The 14,844-nt window shown below is 44.1% G+C and overlaps 1 protein-coding gene across 2 annotated transcripts in view; it reads left to right on the plus strand.

Annotated features, from left to right (window-relative positions):
* Positions 1 to 14,844, plus strand: part of P2RY11 (purinergic receptor P2Y11) — a 78,323-nt gene that overhangs the window by 45,073 nt on the left and 18,406 nt on the right. The window contains exon 1 of one of the 2 annotated variants that reach the window (XM_040346395.1): positions 8,400 to 8,558. The exons of the other annotated variant lie outside the window; for it this stretch is intronic. The gene's annotated coding sequence lies outside the window, so the exon portion shown is untranslated. Of the gene's footprint in view, positions 1 to 8,399; positions 8,559 to 14,844 lie in introns of those variants that run through there. 2 annotated transcript variants of the gene reach the window in all.

Below are 14,844 nucleotides of genomic sequence, written 5' to 3' on the forward strand. Positions count from 1 at the left end.
GGTCTATTGTTGCTGCTGGGGAACCTATTGTCTCTGGATGTGATCTATTTTTGCTGGGGGTGGGTCTAATGTTACTGGGGGGTCAGTTGCTGGGAGGGATCTACTGTCGAGGGAGCAGCCTATTGTAGCTGGTTGCTGGAGGGTCTATTGATACTGTCTGTTGGCAAGAATCGGTTGTTTCTGCCGGGGGTCTATTGTTGCTCGGGGGTATTTTGTTGTGGGTGGATCATTGTTGCTGTGGAGCTCTACGGTTGCTCGGGGAGGGGGCGTCTATTGTTGGCTTCATGGGATCTATTTTATAGTAGCCAATCGGTGTCTCACTTTAGCTTTTTGGATTAAGCTTTGTCAATAAAACCTGGAAGCTGATTGGTTTCTATGCAGAGCTGCATCAGATTTTGCACGCTCTTTTTTTAGTAAATAACCCGCAATGTGTGAAATAGGAGTTTCTTTTGGGGCAGAACTATTACTGCATGTCCTGGAATTTTTTTTTTTTTTTTCAGACACTTCCATTGAAGTCTATGGGGCTAAAAAAACACCCAAATCTGCCTGAAAAGAAGCTCCTGTATTTTTTTGAGTGACGGGTGTCTGGGCACTCAGGGGTGAACAGGCACTGTTTAAAACAAAGCGCTTTGTGTTACAAAACCGCTGAGGTGTGAAAGGGGCTTTGGGCTAGGATGGCAGTTAGCCAGTTCCCACCCAGGGTCAGTAAGGCAGGTGATTTTTAATTTTTTTTCCTGCAACCATGGGTTTTGGAACCATCAACACCCTCCTGCCGAGACATTGTGTCCTCCCGGCTCCGCCAACCCCCCCCCCCCACCCCCCGCCGGGAGAACACAAAGAATACAGATTATTACTTGCGGCTGTATCAGACGCTAGCGAGAATCGCAAGTGGGTCCAGCAGGCTGGTTGTACCCAAGTTGATTGATCGATCAACTTGGTACATTCAGCCTCCCCATACATGGTTCGAATCTCAGCTGGTTCCTGCTGAACCTGACAAAATTCAGATTGCCTGCTGCACTATCACAGTCCCACTATAAGTCGCTGACCACCGTCATTACTAGTATAAAAAAAATTAAGTAAAATTCTAGTATATATATTAGGGTTGTCCCGATACCACTTTTTTAAGACCGAGTACAAGTACCGATACTTTCTTTCAAGTACTCGCCGATACCAAATACAGATACTTTTTTTTAATCTCATGTGACAGCGGCACATGTGTCAGTATTTTTTTTTTTATCTTTAACAATTTGTTTTTAATTTTTTACATTTTTTTTTATTTATAATGCTTTCTTTTTTTTAAAGGGGGGGGGGGGTGTGGACCGTGTCAGTGTGTTTCTTATTTTATTTTTTTATTTTCTACAATAATTTTTTTTAATCTTTTGTTTTTTTATTCTTTATTTTTTATATTTATTTTTTCAGCCCTGTTGGGGGGCTTTGGTGACATATCAGGGGTCTTAACAGACCTCTGACATCTCCCCTTTGAGAGAGGGAAAGGGACTAGGGACACATGTTCCCCAGTCCCTTTCTCAGCAGCATCAGCTGCTCTGAAAATAAAAGGAGAGAAGACAGCGTCTTCTCTTCATTCATAAACTGAAACATTGTAATCACAGTTTACGATGTTTCAGTTATGTGAATGGACAGAGTCAGTGATCACTAAGGCCTCGTACACACGGCCGAGAAACTCGACGGGTAAAACACATCATTTTGCTCGTCGAGTTCCTTGTGAAGCCGTAGAGAATCTCGGCGAGGCAAATTTTCCCATTGCCGTCAAGGAAATAGAGAACATGAACATGAACATGATCCTCGGCGGTTTCCTCGTTGAAAAGTGTACACACGACCGGTTTCCTCGGCAAAAAAAACAACCCAGCAAGTTTCTTGCTGGTTTTTGCCGAGAAACTCGGCCGTGTGTACGAGGCCTAACTCTGTCCATTTGGGGCAGTTAGGAGCCGGCTCCTACCCCGCTCTCCATCCTGACATTTCCAGGGGGTGGAGGAGGAGCACGGAAGGGGAGAGAAACACGGCGGGATACACGGCGGGGTACACGGAGGGATACACGGCGGGATACACAGAGGGATACACGGCGGGATACACTGAGGGATACACGGCGGGATACACGGCGGGATACGTGGAGGGAGAGAGAAACATGGGGGACACGGAGGTATACACGGAGGGAGAGAGAAACACAGCGGGGGACATGGAGGTAGGGAGACAGACTGCAGCAAAATGGAGGGCGGCTGGAGGAGGACACGGGACAGTCAGCGGTGATCGTGTGTGGGGGAGTTACAAGCATCGATCAACACTGATTTTAAAGCAGCTGAAAGCCGCGCGGGGGGAGGGGTGTAGGGAGAAGCGGAGAAATTACTTTTAAATCTATACAGCGGTGATCGGTGCTTGTAACTTCCCAATGCACTGATCACCGCTGACAGTACAAGTATCGGGTGAAGCATCGGGAACATTTGCCCGAGTACAAGTACTCGGGCAAATGCTTGGTATCGGTCCCGATACCGATACTAGTATCGGTATCGGGACAACAACCCTAATATATATCATAGTTTGTAGACACTATAATTTTCACACCAACCAATTATATACAGTAAAACCTTGTAATCCAAAGCACTTGTATATCCAAGCAAATTTCCCCATAAGAAATAATGGAAACTCAAGTGATTTGTTCCAGTCTTCCGACAGGCTTCCGACGGTCGCATCCATCGCGTCATGAGTAGCCGAAAGAAGCCGAACGTCAGTGCGGCTCTATACTGCGCCTGCGCACCGACGTTCGGCTGCTTTCGGAAAATCGTGACGCGATGGATGCGACCGTCGGAAGCCTGTCGGAAGACTGTCAATCAAAATAGGAACGCCCAGTCCCGAAGACCATACCCGGAAGCCAGGGCAGGACTTAGGGTGGGGGGGGCCCCTGGGCTTGAGTGTTGAAGGGGCCCCCTGGAGCCGAGAATTGGGGGGGATCGAAGTTGTTGAGCGGGGGGGGGCGAATTGAAGTTGTTGATCGGGGGGAGCGCATTAAAGTTGTTGAGCGGGGGGGGGATTTTGCAGTTGTTGAGGGGGGGAGTGCCTCTCACCTGTGCCAACAGCCGGGGCCACAGACTGTCATTAGCCCGGCTGTCGGCTTTCTTCCCTTCAGCAGCCACAGTCCTCCACACACCACTCCGGTTCCTCCTGCTTCCGTGCTGCCTCCTCTTGCAGTGCGGGAAAATTAACCCTTTTGCGGGACTGCGGGAAGAAGCTGTCTGTGCGGGAAAGTCCCACAGAATCCGTGCGTGTTGGGAGGTATGCGCAGGGCCGCCATCAGGAATTTTGGGGCCCCTTGCACAGCGTAAGGCATGGGCCCCCTGAAGCAGAGAACCTAGGGGGGTGGGGGTGCTGCCGCCTGAAATTGAGAAGCGTGGGGGCTGCCGCAAATTGAGAAGCGGGGGGGCCTTTACAAAAAATAGAAGAAATAAAGAAGAAAACAAATATATATAAATATATGTAGCCATCTGGGGCCCTGGGGACCTCTGGGCCTTTTAATAAAAAGAAAAAATAAACCTCTGGGCCCTTTAATAATAATAAAAAAAAAAAACATTTATAAAAAATACATAAAAAAAGGGAGGTTGCCAAACCCGTGGGCCCTGGGAACCTCTGGGCCTTTTAATAAAAAAATAAACAAAAATAAAAAAATAAACATTTATAAAAAAAATAAAAAAAGGGGGGGTTGCCACATGGGGCCCTGGGGACCTCTGAGCCCTTTAATAATAAAAAAAAATATATATATATATATAATGTATATAAAAAAAAAATGTAATTTTTTTTTATAAAAAAATAAAAAAGGTGGGTTGCCATCCGGGGGCCCTGGAGACCCCTGGGCCCTTTAATAATAATAATAAAATATATATATATATATATATATATATATATATATATATATATATATATATATATATATATATATATAAAAAAAAAAAAAAAATTTTTTTACAAAAAAAAAAAAAAAAAAAAGGGGGGTTGCCGTCCGGGGCCCTGGAGACCCCTGGGCCCTTTAATAATAATAATAATAAAATATATATATATATATATATATATATATATATATATATATATATATATATATATATATATATATTATATATATATATATAAAAATAAAAAATATATAAAAAAAACATTTTTTTACAAAAAATAAATAAAAAAAAGGGGGGTTGCCGTCCGGGGCCCTGGGGGCCTCCGGGCCCCTGGGGACCTCCTGACCCCTAAAAAAAAAAAAAAAAAAAAAAAACATTTTTTTTTTTTTTTTTTTAAAGGGGGCCCCCTATTGGGTGGGGCCCCTGGGCTTGAGCCCAGTCAAGGCCAATGGTAAGTCCGGCCCTGCCGGAAGCGGCGGAGAAGATCGCTCTCTAAAACAGTAAGTACAGCTTTAATTTTAAAACAACTAGCCGATTCCCCTTGACAAAATGAACAGGAATCTAAGGTTAAAAAATGTTATTTCCGGGTGAACCTCCACTTTAAAAGCTGATTTTGCACACCAGTTTTAGTAAATGGACCCCAATGTAACAGAATAAAAAAAGAAAAGAAAAGGGGTCATGCGTTTCTTTTTTGCGATTTTTGCGCATTCATTGAAATAAATGACAGGATGCAAGAAACGTGCACACAGTTGCTCCTGCACAGACATTTTTGATGGGGGTTATTTTGTGCGTTTATCATGCATTTTTCATGAGTTTTGAAATCTATGGGGTGAAAAATGTCCCATGAAAAGCAAGCAGAGCACGCACCTATTTTCCAAATCGCACCGGTGAGAACAAGCCCCATAGACAATAACCAAATTCCTCTTGTCACACAACGGCCAAGGTACAACAAATGGCAGAGATGCAAATCAGGATTAATGATAATAAAACCACATAGTCAGCAACACCATGTACTGAATAGTACTGTGGGGTCCATGAAAAACATTTCCACTATGCTGCAGAATATATTCCAACTAATCTTGTATTCATTTCGTCTAAATTTTTACTTGCAGTGATGTTTACATCCTGAATCCTGCTGTGTTCAATTTGACTTCCAGCGACAGTGCGATCCCATCATGCACCTGTACCATACTGGGTGTATACAGGCATGTCTGTGCAGCACATGGTAATGCAAAGATTTAACCTCTCCATAGCTAAAGTCCTGCTAGTAGATAAACATTAGAAACAACAGAATTCTAGCGCAATCATAGTAATCTCTCTTCGAATTTTGAACATGTAAAGCTAAACTCCAGCCACAAAATGTTTTATTTTCATTTAATTATATTCCTCAGTAGCCACAACGAATATACAGCAAATCCCTTGCACGCTGCTTGTAAACTCACGGCCAAATTCAGGTACATTTACGTTGCTCCGCGGCGGCATAACGTATCTGATTTACGTTACACAAGCGTAAGTGCTTGATTCACAAAGCTCTTACCTGTAAACTTGCGGCGGTGTAACGTAAATCCGCTCGGCGCAAGCCCGCCTAATTCAAATGGGGCGGGCACCATTTAAATTAGGCGCGTTCCCCCGCCGAACGTACTGCGCATGCTCCCTCGGGAAAATTACCCGACGTGCATTGCGCTAAATGACGTCGCAAGGACGTCATTGGTTTGACATTAACGTAAATAGCGTCCAGCGCCATTCACGGACGACTTACGCAAACGACGTGATTTTTTTAATTTTTCGACGCGGGAACGATGGCCATACTTAACATTGCTTAGACCACCTAGGAGGCAGCCTTAACTTTACGACGCGTATCGCTACGGAAACGACGTAAATTTAGATCGACGGGCATCGCGGACGTTCGTGAATCGCCGTAACTAGCAATTGCATATACTACGCCGACCGCAATGGCCTCGCCACCTAGCGGCCGGCCTAGAATTGCATCCTAAGATCCGACGGTGTAAGTCAATAACACCTGTCGGATCTTAGGGCTATCTATGTGTAACCTGATTCTATGAATCAGCCGCATAGTTAGGACGGGCGGATCACAGAGATACAATGGCGTATCAGGAGATACGCCGTCGTATCTCTTTTGTGAATCTGGCCCTCAGATACTACCTTTTAGAAGTGGCATCATCACTGTGTTGTACATAGCCTGTGCAGGACTGTGGGAGGGGCCCTACAGCTCCTCCCACTAATCTGTATCCACTTCTATAGGCCGCCTACAAGGGTAATGGAGGCTCAGAAATCAGTGGCTCAGCAATCAGGATGGGTGTCAATCCCTTTCTGAATGAGCCCTACACCCTCTGTCCATTATGGAATTAGTTCTAGTTGTGAGAAATGGAAATTACATCCAAAGTTTGGTCATATGAAAGATGGATTCCTAACCGATAGAAAAAAAACGATCGTTAGTAGGCACGTCCATCGGTTAAAAATCTACGCATTCTCAGGATCAAGTCGACGCATGCTTGGAAGCATTGAACTTCGTTTTTTTCAGCACGTTGTTGTGTTTTACGTCACCGCGTTCTGACACGATAATTTTTTTAACCGATGGTGTGTAGGCACGACTGACCATCAGTCAGCTTCATCGGTTAACCGATAAAAACGGTCCATCAGACCATTCTCATCGGATGGACCGATCGTGTGTACAGGGCTTTAGTGTAAGTGGAAATTCTGCTGACTCAGATGTAAAGGGGGGACTCTACAGACTCTGATGTAATTGGGAACTCTGCAGACTCAGATGTAAGGAGGGCTTTGGGAACTCTGATTAAAGGGGAATGCTGGGAACTATGATGTAAGTAGGGACTTTGGTTTAGAGTTACGCTTTACACCAGAGTCTGCAGTGTAACATTAGAGTCCCCTCTTTACATCAGAGTTCTTAATGTACCTTCTTAAATCAGATTTACCAGCATTTTCCCTTATCTCAGAGTCTCCCCTTACAGTGTAATGTAAAGGGGAACTCTGCAGATTCAGATGTAAAGGGAAACTCTGAAGATTCAGATGTAAAGGAGATCTCTGCAGATTCAGATGTAAAGGGGATCTCTGCAGATTCAGATGTAAAGGGGAACTCTGAAGATTCAGATGTAAAGGGGAACTCTGAAGATTCAGATGTAAAGGGGAACTCTGAAGATTCAGATGTAAAGGGGAACTCTGAAGATTCAGATGTAAAAGGGAACTCTGAAGATTCAGATGTAAAGGGAAACTCTGAAGATTCAGATGTAAAGGGAAACTCTGAAGATTCAGATGTAAAGGGGAACTCTGGAGATTCAGATGTAAAGGGGAACTCTGCAGATTCAGATGTAAAGGGGAACTCTGCAGATTCAGATGTAAAGGGGAACTCTGCAGATTCAGATGTAAAGGGGAACTCTGCAGATTCAGATGTAAAGGGGGAACTCTGCAGATTCAGATGTAAAGGGGAACTCTGCAGATTCAGATGTAAAGGGGAACTCTGCAGATTCAGATGTAAAGGGGAACTCTGCAGATTCAGATGTAAAAGGAAACTCTGAAGATGTAAAGGGGGAACTCTGCAGATTCAGATGTAAAAGGAAACTATAAAGATGTAAAGGGGGAACTCTGCAGATTCAGATGTAAAGGGGGAACTCTGCAGATTCAGATGTAAAAGGAAACTCTGAAGATGTAAAGGGGAACTCTGCAGATTCAGATGTAAAAGGAAACTATAAAGATGTAAAGGGGGAACTCTGCAGATTCAGATGTAAAGGGGGAACTCTGCAGATTCAGATGTAAAGGGAAACTCTGCAGATTCAGATGTAAAGGGGAACTCTGCAGATTCAGATGTAAAGGGGATCTCTGCAGATTCAGATGTAAAGGGGATCTCTGAAGGTGTAAAGGGGAACTCTGAAGATGTAATGGGGAACTCTGCAGATGTAAAGGGGAACTCTGCAGATTCAGATGTAAAGGGGACCTCTGAAGGTGTAAAGGGGAACTCTGAAGATGTAATGGGGAACTCTGCAGATGTAAAGGGGAACTCTGCAGATTCAGATGTAAAGGGGAACTCTGAAGATGTAAAGGGGAACTCTGAAGATGTAAAGGGGAACTCTGAAGATGTAAAGGGGAACTCTGAAGATGTAAAGGGGATCTCTGTGATTTCAGATGTAAAGGGGATTTCTGCCTATACAGAGATAGGTGAAGACTCTTGTGATTACCTCCATATGATTAGAAATGTTATTTAATGACAAAATATATGAATAGTGAATACTTGGAAAAGAAATTGCGGTGTGCCGCTAAAGTGTCCGGGTGTGACTTGAAGAAAAGATGGTAACCCTGGTCTGGATCCACTTCTTCACAAATCCAAAAACGAAGGTGTTTATTTCCTAGCAGTCTGTGTGCAGTATGTGTAGATGTACTGAGGAATGTGAATAGTAGTCCTGTCAGGCCTGGGGAGGAGGACATGTGAAATGAGAGGGGGAGGGAATCACACAAACGCACGAGGTGGAGGGAGGCACACGGCTCTATACACAGCCCAGGGACCACAACTCAGGGATTGCTGGAGGGAGGCACACCGCTCTATACACAGCCCAGGGACCACAACTCAGGGATTGCTGGAGGGAGGCACACCCTACAACTCACTGACTGGACACAGCAAGTCCTGGACCCGGGGTTAGTAACTTAGAAATGTGTATGATCCTTGCTATGTGTGCATGGTCCTGACACGACAGATTTCATTGCTGTGTGACCACAACACCTAATAGTTCTCTCTCTGTATGGAGTCTGGCCATCTGTGCATTGGGGACATTCTATGTGGTACTCATTCTGTAGGGACAGTCCTAGGTTGTCCACATTTGTCCCTAGAAACGTCTCTGCTTTTCAAATCTTACTTATTCAAATCTTTATTTTATTTTTTTCCCTCTTTCGCTTTTTCACTCTTTTTCTCTTTATTTATTTTCTCTCTCTCTCTCTCTCTCTCTCTCCTCTTTTCACTTTCTCATTTCTCTCTTTTCCCTTTTTACTCTTTTCTTTTTTTTAACTTTCTCTTCTCTTTTCACTCTCTTTTCTTTCTTCTTTCTTTATTCTAAATTGTTTCCCTCTCTCTCTCTCTTTTCTCATTCTTTCTCTCCTCTTTTCGCTCTCTATTCTTGCTCCTGTCTCTTTTTTTTAAATATTTTCTCTCTTTCTCTCTCCCTGTCTTTTCTTTCTTTCTCTCTTCTCTTTTTCCTTTCTTTCTTTTTCTTTTTTTATCTTTTCTCTCCATCTCCCTCTTTTCTTTCATTTTTTTCTCTATCTCTATAAGAGATGGGCCCCGTACACACGACCAGTTTCCTCGGCAGAATTCAGCTTCCGACCGAGTTTCTGGCTGAATTCTGCCGAGAAACCCGGCCGTGTGTACACTTTCGGCCGAGGAAGCCGACGAGGACCTCGGCGAGGAAATAGAGAACATGTTCTCTATTTTCTCGTTGTTCTATGGGAGCTCTCGGCCCGCCGAGCTCCTCGGCGGCTTCAGGGCTGAACTGGCCAAGGAACTCGATGTGTTTGGCACGTCGAGTTCCTCGGCCGTGTGTACGAGGCCTTACTCCTTTCTCTCTGTTTACTCTTTTTATTCTCTCTCTCGCTCTCTCTCTCCTCTCTTTCTATTTTCACTCTTCTCTCTCTCCTCTTTTCAATCTCATCTCTTTTTTTTAATCTTTTCTCTTTCTCTCTCTCCCTCAGTCTCTCTATATTTTCTCTTTCCTCCTTTCACTCTCTCTTTTCTCCCTTTCTCACTCTTCTCTTTTCTTTTTTTCTCTTCATTCTTTCTCTCTCATTTCTCTCTCCTTTTCACTCTCTCTTTTATCTTTTCTTTCTCTCTCTCATTTTTTTCTCTCTCCTCATTCTCCCTCTTTTCTTTCTATTCTATCTCTCTCTTTCTCTCTCGCTGTCTTTTTTTTCTTTCTCTCTTCCCTTTTCACTCTCTTTTCTTTCTCCTTTCTTTCTCTTTTCTCTCCATCTCCCTCTTTTCTTTCATTTTTTTTCTATTCTATCTTCTCTCTTTTACTTCTTTCTCTCTGTTTACTGTTTTTACTCTCTAATTTCTCTTTCTTTTTTCACTTTTCTCTTTTCTCTTTTCTCTTTTCTCTCTCTCTCTCTCTCTCTCTCTCTCTCTCTCTCTCTCTCTCTCTCTCTCTCTTTCTCAGTCTCTTCTCTTTTCTCTTTCCTTCTCTCTCCCTCTGTCTCTATCTTTTCTCTTTCCTTCTCTCTCCCTCTGTCTCTATCTTTTCTCTTTCCTTCTCTCTCCCTCTGTCTCTATCTTTTCTCTTTCCTTCTCTCTCCCTCTGTCTCTATCTTTTCTCTTTCCTTCTCTCCCCCTCTGTCTCTATCTTTGGAGGCAGCTGCAGCACAGAAGGGTTTTTTAAAGGGGTTGTAAAGGTAAAAAAAAAATCCCTAAATAGCTTCCTTTACCTTAGTGCAGTCTTACTTCACTTACCTCATCCTTTGATTTTGGGACGAGCAGGAGTGTCATGACGCCCACTAACACACAGCTCCTTTCTCTATCTGCAAAGTAGAGAGTGTCCTGACTCTCCTGTAGTCCAAGGGAGGGGGGCAAGCACTACACTCCACACCAGGGAGAAAGCCTCGCATTACTGTGTGTAGTTACAGACAGAAGAACAGGAAGTGAGGATTTCTCAGAAGAAATAAGGACATTTAAAAGCAAAATGGAAGGATGAGGTAAGTGAAGGAGGACTGCACTAAGGTAAAGGAAGCTATTTAGGGATTTTTTTTTTTTACCTTTACAACCCCTTTAAAGCATGGAATGTATTAAGGTGAAAAACCATGAGACTTTACAATTCCCTTTAACCACTTGAGACCCGCGCTGTAGATGAAAGATGTCCACAGCGCGGCTCTCAACTGCCGGGTGGACGTCCCTGGACGACCTTTTATTTGCATTCCCCGCGCTGGCCGCCTGGGGTGCACAGCGGGGAAAAACTGTGCCCGGCGCATTGCTGAGATGCCGATGCGTGTGCCTGGCGGCCGCGATGTCCACCAGGTACCCGCGATCGGCAGTGACGGAGCAGGGACGTGGATCTGTGTGTGAAAACACAGAGCTCCACGTCCTGTCAGGGAGAGAGGAGACCGATGCTGTGTCCCTTGTACATAGGGACACAGCATCGGTCACCTCCCCCAGTCACCCCCTCCCCCCACAGTAAGAATCACTCCCATTGAATACATTTAACCTCTTCCTCGCCCCCTAGTGTTAACCCCTTCCCTGCCAGTCACATTTATACAGTAATCAGTGCATATTTATAGCACTGTTCGCTGTATAAATGTGAATGGTTCCAAAATAGTGTCAAAAGTGTCCGATATGTCCGCCGCAATATCGCAGGCCTGACAAAAATCACAGATTCGTAAATCTATCCCCTATTTTGTAGGTGCTATAACTTTTGCGCAAACCAATCTTATTGCGATTTTTTTTTTTTTACCAAAAATATGTAGAAGAATACGCATTGGCCTAAACTGAGGAAAAAATTGCTTTTTAAAAAAAAAAATGGGATACTATTATAACAAAAAGTAAAAAATATTGTGTTTTTTTCAAAATGTTCTGTCTTTTTTGTTTATAGAAAGAAATCTCTATTTGTGGGGAAAAAAATGATAAAATATAATTTGGGTACAGTGTTGTATGACCGCGCAATTGTCATTCAAAATGCGTCAGCGCTGAAAGCTGAAAATTGGTCTGGGCAGGAATGGGGTTTAAGTGCCCATTAATGAAGTGGTTAAGTAAACAAATCTCTGAGGAAAAAAAAAATACAAACAAGCAATAGTAATTAAAGTGGTCCTTAGGGCCAGTTCACACCAGTGCGCAAACTACCGTAGGATAACAGATGATCCCAGGAAGACTGGATACATTAGTTAGATATTTATCAGCTGCAGTGGTGCCTCTAGAGCAGGGGTCTCCAAACTTTTAAAACAAAGGGCCACTTTATTGTCCTTCAGACCTTAGGAGGGCCGGATTGTGGCCAGCGGGGGCAGAAAATGTCTCGGGCCCAGCACCGGTGAGAATAAATGTGGCCTCAGGGTTGGTGGTCAGTAGGAGGAATAGTATCCCATCATTGATATCAGTAGAAGAAATAGCGCCCCCGCATAAAGGGCCGCATAAAGGCTAGCAAAGGGCCACATCTGGCCCTCGGGCCGCAGTTTAGAGACCCCTGCCCTATAATGTAGAAGAGGCAGGGCTTTTTTTCAGGGGGAACTTGGGGGAACTCAGTTCCACCACCTCTGGCTCAGACCCTTTGGTGCCCGCTCACCACAATCACTTGTAAACACAGAAGTCTGGTTTCTGTGTATACAAGCAACAGCTCTGCACTCTGTGTGTAACCCCCCCCCTGAACTCTGCACTCTGTATGTAATGCAATCCTGGTATTTAATGCCCCTTTAAGACCCTTCTACTGTTTGTGAAATCTGAAAGAGGTCGTGGTTAAGTTCCTGCACCTATTTTCTGAGAAAAAAAGCTCTGAGAGGTAAGTTAACCACAAGAGTAGCTGTAATACTGTAATGTTGTGCATGTAAAGAAATCCACATCTGTTTTTAGCAGCTGGACTGAATTATACATTAACCACTTCAGCCCTGGAGGATTTGGTTGCCACTTTTTGCTACAATTGCGCGGTCGTGCGACGTGGCTCCCAAACTAAATTGGCGTCTTTTTTTTCCCCACAAATAGAGCTTTTTTCTGGTGGTATTTGATCATCTCTGTGGTTTTAATTAACAAAAAAAAGAGCGTAAATTTAGAAAAAAAGCAATATTTTTTACTTTTGCTATAATAAATATCCCCAAAAAGTATATAAAATCATATTTTTCCTCAGTTTAGGCCGATTCGTATTCTCCTACATATTTTTGGTAAATAAAATCAATGTAAAATAAGCTTTTATTGATTGGTTTGCGCAAAAGTTATACCGTCTAAAAAATAGGTGATAGTTTTATGGTATTTTTATTCATATGTTTTTTTTTTTACTTGTAATCAGCGATTTTTATCATGACTGCGACATTATGGCAGACACGTCGGACACTTTTGACGCTATTTTGGGACCAATGCCATTTTTACAGCGATCAGTGCTATAAAAATGCACTGATTACTGTGTAAATGACCCTGGCAGGGAAGGGGTTAACCACTAGGGGGCAAGGAAGGGTTTAAGTGTATCCTAGGGAGTGATTCTAACTGTGTGGGGGCTGCGCTACCAGTGACACGACATTAATCACTGCTCCCGATGACAGGGAGCAGACGATCAGTGTCCTGTCACTAGGCAGAACAGGGAGATGCCTTGTTTACAATGGCATCCCCCCCGTTCTGCCGCTCTGTGACCCGATCGCGGGACACCGGCGGACATCGAATCTGTGGGTCCCGCGGGCATGGTCATGGAGCTCGCAGCAGGGGGCATGCGTGCGCCTGCAGGGCGTGAAATTCAAAACAAATATATATATATATATATATATATATATATATACTATGTATGTATGTATGTATGTATGTATATATACGTTGCTTTGCGCAGCCATGCAATTCTGCCGACGTATAAGTGCGTAGTGCGGTCAGCAAGTGGTTAAAGCAACGTTTCAATGTTTTCATTTATTGACACCAAAAGAAAGGCACAATTCCTCTCACTGACACCAATTGTGGGGCACAATTTCTACCAATGACACCAACAATGGGGCACAGTTCCTTCCAATGATGCTATCAATAGGGCACAGTTCCTTCCAATGATGCTATCAATAGGGCACAGTTCCTTCCAATGATGCTAACAATAGGGCACAGTTCCTCCCAATGACACTAACAATGGGGCACAGTTCCTCCCAATAACGCCAACAATGGGGCACAGTTCCTCCCAATAACGCCAACAATGGGGCACAGTTCCTCCCAATAACGCCAACAATGGGGCACAGTTCCTCCCAATGACGCCAACAATGGGGCACAGTTCCTCCCAATGACGCCAACAATGGGGCACAGTTCCTCCCAATGACGCCAACAATGGGACACAGTTCCTCCCAATGACATCAACAATAGGGCACAGTTCCTCCCAATGACGCCAACAATGGGGCACAGTTCCTCCCAATGACATTAACAATAGGGCACAGTCCCTTCCATCCTATTGAAAACGTCTGACTTATGACGAAACAGGTGTGGGAGGACACGCAGTGACGTCACCACGCCAAGGAGGAAGGGCTCCTGATTTTTGCCGGCCGGCATTTGCTGTATATGTCTGATGATTTTATCTGCTTTGTAAGTTCCGCTTACATCTTTTTAAAATAAATACGTTTTATGGAATTACGCTATGGTGCACCTTTTCTCTACCCATGTTCATCTGGACGAGCCTGTGAATGCGCTGGAAGCTTTTTCTGGAAACTTTTAACCCTGTGAGTCCACTACAGTCTCTAAAGGCCGCGGCTGGGCTATAGCCGATTGCTAATCAAGCTTGCCCTTCTGGTAAGCGGCTTTAATACTCGGTGGTGGGTCTTCACTTCAGTGTGAAAACACACTTGATGTCACGGTGGTGTTGAAGTTTTTGGAGGATTTAATCTTCAGGATTGACCATTTGTGTGCACAATAAGGGCCAGATCCGCATGTTTACGTCCGGCGTAGCGTATCTCAGATACACTACGCCGCCGTAACTTACATCGTATTTCCCGTATCCACAGAGAATTTGCGCCGTAAGTTACGGCGGCGTAGTGTAACTGTGTCGGCGTAAGGGCACGCAATTCAAATCACTAAGTTGTGGGGGTGTTTTATGTTAATACGTCTTGACCCGACGTAAATTACGTTTTTTTTTAACTGCGCATGCGCCGTCCGTGGGGGTATCGCAGTGCACATGCTCCAAATTAACCCGCAACAAGCCAATGCTTTCGACGTGAACGCAATTCTACGCAAAGCCCTATTCGCGAACGTTTTACGCAAATGACGTAAACAACGTAAATTTCAACGCTG

The sequence above is a fragment of the Rana temporaria genome, chromosome 3 (assembly GCF_905171775.1).
Source record: "Rana temporaria chromosome 3, aRanTem1.1, whole genome shotgun sequence".
Taxonomy (NCBI): Eukaryota; Metazoa; Chordata; class Amphibia; order Anura; family Ranidae; genus Rana; species Rana temporaria.